Source organism: Schistocerca cancellata, chromosome 4 (assembly GCF_023864275.1).
Source record: "Schistocerca cancellata isolate TAMUIC-IGC-003103 chromosome 4, iqSchCanc2.1, whole genome shotgun sequence".
Lineage (NCBI taxonomy): Eukaryota > Metazoa > Arthropoda > Insecta > Orthoptera > Acrididae > Schistocerca > Schistocerca cancellata.
In genome coordinates, this window is record NC_064629.1 from 572614527 (window position 1) to 572620526 (window position 6000).

Sequence of the window (6000 nt, forward strand, 5' to 3'; positions counted from 1 at the left end):
GAAGATAGACATAAACCATCATGAGAAAGACTACTAACAAAGTTTCAATAACCACCTTTAAGTGATGACTCTAGGAATATGCTACAGCCCCCTACACATTCCTCATATAGGGATCATGAGGACAAGATTAGAATAATTACAGCATGCACAGACGCATTCGAGGAATCATTCTTCCAGCACTCCATACATGAATGGAACAGGAAAAATCCCTAATAACTGGTACAATGGAACATACCATCTGCTGTAGACATTGCAGTGGATTGCAGATATGATGTAGATGTAGATACAGATGTAGGTATTCTTTTTTAATGGGTATCTTATACTGAGAGAGGAAGGAAAGATATTTATAAAATATGTCATTTTATGATGCAGTTAAGTGCTTTTTTCCAGCATATCTCATCCTTCTTTCTTAAGTTGAAGCCTAAGGGCTATTAGATTTTGTTCAGTTAGGCTTTATTTTTCCCATTTTTTGTACCTTTTCTTTTGTAGTAATATGATTTAAGCACTTTGCATTGAATCAAGGTTGAACAGATCTGTTTCTATATCTACATCTACACACTCTGTGAACCACCATGAAGTGCACGGCAGAGGGTATGTCCTATTATACCAGTTATAAGGGCTTTTTCACATTCCACTCACACATGGAGTGGGGAGAATGATGGTTTTAATGCATCTGTGCATGCTGTGATAAATCTAATCTTGTCCTCATAATCCCTATGGGAGTCATGTATATGGGTGCATAGTATATTCCTAGAATTATCACTTGAAGCTGGGCTTTGAAACTTTGTTGGTAGACTTTCTTGGGATAGTTTCAGACTCTGCGATTTCAGTTCTTTCAACATCTCTGTGACGCTCTCCCTCGGTTCAAGCAAACCTTTGACCATTTGTGCTGCTGTATACATTATGTGATCAAAAGTATCCAGACACCTGGCTGCAAATGACTTACAAGTTCGTGGCGTCCTCCACCAGGAATACTGAAATTCAATATGGTGTTGGCCCACCCTTAGCCTTGGTGACAGCTTCCACTCTCACAAGCATACATTCAATCAGGTGCTGGAAAGTTTCTTGGGGAATGGCAGTCCATTCTTCACACAGTGCTGCACTGAAGAGAGGTATCAATGTTGGTCAGTGAGGCCTGGCATGTAGCCATTGTTCCAAAACATCCCAAAGGTGTATTATAGGATTCAGGTGAGGGCTCTGTGCAGATCAGTTCATTACAGGCATGTTATTGTCATGTAACCATTCTGCCACAGGCTGTGCAATATGAACAGGTGCTCAATCGTGTTGGAAGATGCAATTGCCATCCCCGAATTGTTCTTCAACAGTGGGAAGCAAGAAGGTGCTTAAAACATCAATGTACTCTTGTGCTGTGATAGTGCCATGCAAAACAACAAAGGGTGCAAGCCCCCTCCATGAAAAACAACGATACACCATACCACTGCCTCCGAATTTTACTGTTGGCACTACACACACTGGCAGATGACCTTCACCAGGTATTTGCCATAGCCACCCCTGCCATCGGATTGCCAGTTTGTGTACCATAATTCATCACTCTACACAATATTTCTCCACTGTTCAGTCATCAAATGTTTACACTCCTTACACCAAGTGAGGCTTTGTTTGGCATTTGCCAGCATGATGTGTGGCTTATGAGCAGCCACTCGACCATGAAATCCAAGTTTTCTCACCTTCCACCTAACTGTCATAGTACTTGCAGTGGATCCTGATGCAGTTTGGAATTCCTGTGTGATGGTCTGGATAGATGTCTGCCTATTACATTACGACCCTCTTCAACTGTCAGCAGTCCCTGTCAGTCAACAAATGAGGTTGGCCTGTATGCTTTCGCACTGTATTTGTCCCTTCATGTTTCCACTTCACTATAACATCTGAAACAGGGGACCTAAGGATGTTTAGGCGTGTGGGGATCTTGCGTACAGACATATGACACAAGTGGCACCCATCACCAGACCAAGTTTGAAGTCTATGAGTTCCGCGGAGCACCCTATTCTGCTCTCTCACAATTTCTAATGACTACTGGTGTTGCTATTATGGAGTACTTAGCAGTAGGTGGCAGCACAATGCCCCTAATATGAACATATGTCTTGGGGGCTGTCCAGAAACTTTTGATCACATAGCGTATGTTCAATATTCCCTGTCAGCCATCTGGCATGAATCACACACACTTGAGCAGTATTTTAGGATGGGTCACATGAGTGATTTGTAAGCAATCTCCTTTGTAGACTTATCACACTTTCCCAGTATTCTACCAGTAAACCAAAGTCTGCTTCATGAGACTATGTGATCAATCTGTTTCATGTACCTACTAAAAATTACACCCAGGTATTTGTATGGGTTTACTGATTCTAGATATCTATAACTCCACTATTGTACTGAAAGTCACACAAATTTGTAAAAATGTGACCTATTTGTGTACAGGATTTTGGAGTTGTATGTGTTGGACTAGATATTGCATTGTTTAAGCCATATGTTTTGAGTGTGTTAAGAAGTTCCAATGGTCTCTTGTAATGTATTTATGTTTAGGTCACCTAGTAGCATAAGTGAACAGCTTGTTCTTAGAATGCTATGTAAGAATTCTCTGATACTTTCAATGAAATTGTCCATGCAACTATTTGGTGGTCTGTAGATGTTTAGGATGTACAATGAGGAACTACTTTAATTATAATAATGTATATGGGCCAAAGCAATAAATTTCTTCACACTGTATTCATTACCATAGATGAAGTTGAGACTTAATATGTCTCTGGAACTTATAATTTCACATACTTGAATTTATTTTCATGTGGTGAATGCAAAGCTTCAGTCCTTGACTACTGATAATGGATAATTTTTAGAAGAAGTGATAAATGAGAATTGTTTAATTTTATTATATTTGGTTATTACCAATTTCTTACTTTTTATTTAATTGGAACTTATTGAAGACCTGTGCATAAGAATACAAAACCTGACTCTGGGCTCCAACAGTGGATCTAAGTATAAATAAAATTATTTTTGTGTCCTATATTGTGATTGTCTAAGACACAATTTAACTGAAACAGATTTTTATTTAATTATTTACATGCACTGCTTGACAAAAAATGTGAAGTATCTAGAAGACATGGTTAGATGTCAATATAACTTCATACATATATGCATCATTGGCAGGTATGTAAATGATTAGACTTGCAATTCTCTGTGACAGGTAGAATAGCCACCAGAGTCCATTACTCTTGTTTGTGTTCAGTGTTGCTATTAGGACTGACAAGGTATATATGGGAGGTGGGCGGGGTGGGGGGTGGAGGGGGGGGGGGGTGAACAGTGTAAGATGTTTCAGTGATCACTGTGAAGGTCCCAGAAATACTGCATACTTGTATGAGACAGCATTATCAGCATCTGACAGCATTTGTAAGTAGCTCAACTGTGGGTCTTTACTTGGCTGCCTTTTCAAAATATGCAATAGCCAGCTTTGTGAGGCATTCTGATATTCTGATGTGACAGCAGCAGACAGACTAGGGAATTACTGTTCCATGCATACGCTGTTCTTAAGAGCACAACACAGATGGCTTCATTTGGTGTGGCGTCATGAAGAGGAAGCATGGACTGCTGATGAACGATGCTGCTTGTTTTCAGTAACGAATCATAATGATGCACTACACCAGATGACCATTGTCAGTGAGTATGACAGCAATATGGGCAGAGGTCCCATTCCTCCAAAGTTTTGAAAAAGCACAATGGTGGTACACCTGGCATGGTGGCAGGTGGCATCAGGAATGTCTTCATATCACAGCTGGTAGTGATGAAAAGAACTCTGAAAGCACAGCAATATGTCACAGACATCTTGCATCCTCAAGTGTCAACTGGTGTGTGACAATATTGTGGTGCCATTTTTCGATAGGACAATGCCCATGTACTCATGGCACAAGCCTCTATGAACCATTTGCATGATGCTGAGGTGCTCCTGTGGCCAGCAAGACACCCAGATCTAGTGCAATGCCAATATTGACTTCTACATCAGTATCCTCAAGCCACCTGATGATGTATGGTGGAGGGTACTTCTGGAAACACTAACGGATGCCCCCTTTCCTGGTAGATTGATAAATGGCATGGAGAAAGAATGATTGGCAGTATGCCTCTGTATTAGCTTCAGTTTATCGAATTTTCTCATTGTGATCATTTTGCAAGATGCAGAGGAGGTAATATGTTGTCTGACTCTTACTGGAATGTACTCTCTCAAAATTTTGATAGTAAACATCTCTGTGATGCACAATGCCTCTCCTGTAGTGTCTGCCACTGTAGTTTGTTGAGCATCTCTGTAATGGTCTCAAGCCAACTAAACAATCCTGTGACGAAATGTACCACTCTTTGTCTCATCTTCTCTATCTCTACTATCAGTCCTACTTGTTAATGGCCCCATATTGGTGAAAAATACTCACTAATTCATTGAACAAGAACCTTGTCAGCTACTTCTTCCACAGATGAGTTACATTTGCTTTAGATTCTTCCTATGAATCTTAGTCTGGCATCTGCTTTTCCAACTATTTTTTTTATATGGTCATTCCACTTAAGAGCACTCTGGACAGTGAATCCTAGATATTTTATTGTAGATATTGTTTCTAGGAACTTTGCATCAATAGTGTGGTTGTACAGTAGTAGGTTTCTTTTCGTCTGTGTGCACAATATGTTACATTTATTGATGTTCAGGGGCAACTGCCAAAGCCTACACCATTCATAAGTCCTCTGTAGGTCATTCAGTAAATCAATACTGTCGTGTGCCATTGCAACTTTCTTATAGATCACTGCATAATCTGCAGACAGTCTTAAAGAGCTTCCAATATTTTCTACTAAATCATTGAAATACATTGTAAACAGTAACAGTCCTGTCATACTTCCTTGAGGTACTCTGGGAATTACCTTTACATCTGTCCATTTTGTTCAATTAAGAGTGACGTGGAGTTTTTATCTGCACAAAAGTCTTGAATCCAGTCACAAACTCTGTCAGCTCTTTCTTTCTTTTTTTTTCTCCCCCCCCCCCCCCCCCCCCCCACTAACGACAGCAAGGTGTTATGTTAAATGCATACCTGATGTCAAGGAACATGGCATCAACTGAGTGCTATTGTGCGCACTATGGGTCTCATGGAGGAGCAAAGTGAGCTGAGTTTCACAAGATCCCTGTTTCTGGAATCCATATTGATTTTTATAGAGTTGATTTTCATTCTCAAAAAATGTCATAATTGTTATTCATAAAAAAGTTTAATAGTTCTGCAACAGATTGATGTGCACCTGACCTATGACTGTTTTTGAAAATGGGAATGACCTGTGAGTTTTTCCAATTGCTAGGTACTCTTTATTGCTCCAGCAAACTATGATAAACTGCTGCTAGAAGGGGAACAAATTCTTCCACCTTGTTAGAATTTTACAGGTATCTCACCTGCTCCTAATGCCTTTCCACTATTAAGTGTCTTTAGTTGCTTTTCTGTTCTGTGATCAATTATCTCAGTATCTGCAATTTTGTCATTTGTATGGCGATTAAAAGGAGGGACCATATTACGATCTTCTGTGGTGAAACAATTTTGGAAGAGCAAATTCAGTATTTCAGTATTTCAGTCCTCTGTCTGTTATCTTCCATTTCAGTGCCTGTAGGGTCACTGATGACTGAATAAATGATTTCAAACTCCTCATTAATTTTATGACACCAATATCACTTAGGATGTTTAGTCAGACTGGTTGATAAAATTTTATTTTCAAAGTCAGTGAATACTTCTCTCATTGTTCTCATTATGCTAATTTTCATTTTGTTCAGTATTTGTTTGTCTGCTAGTTTTTTACTTCTCTTGAATCTGTGATGAAGCTCTCTTTGTTTATGTTGTAGTTTTCTAACATGATTGTTAAACCACTGGGGTCTTATCAATTCCTTAAGACATTGCTTGGAACACACTTGTCTACAGTATGTTGAACGATGCTTTTAAGTCCAGAATATCAAGGGTCAATCAAAACAGTCGTGGA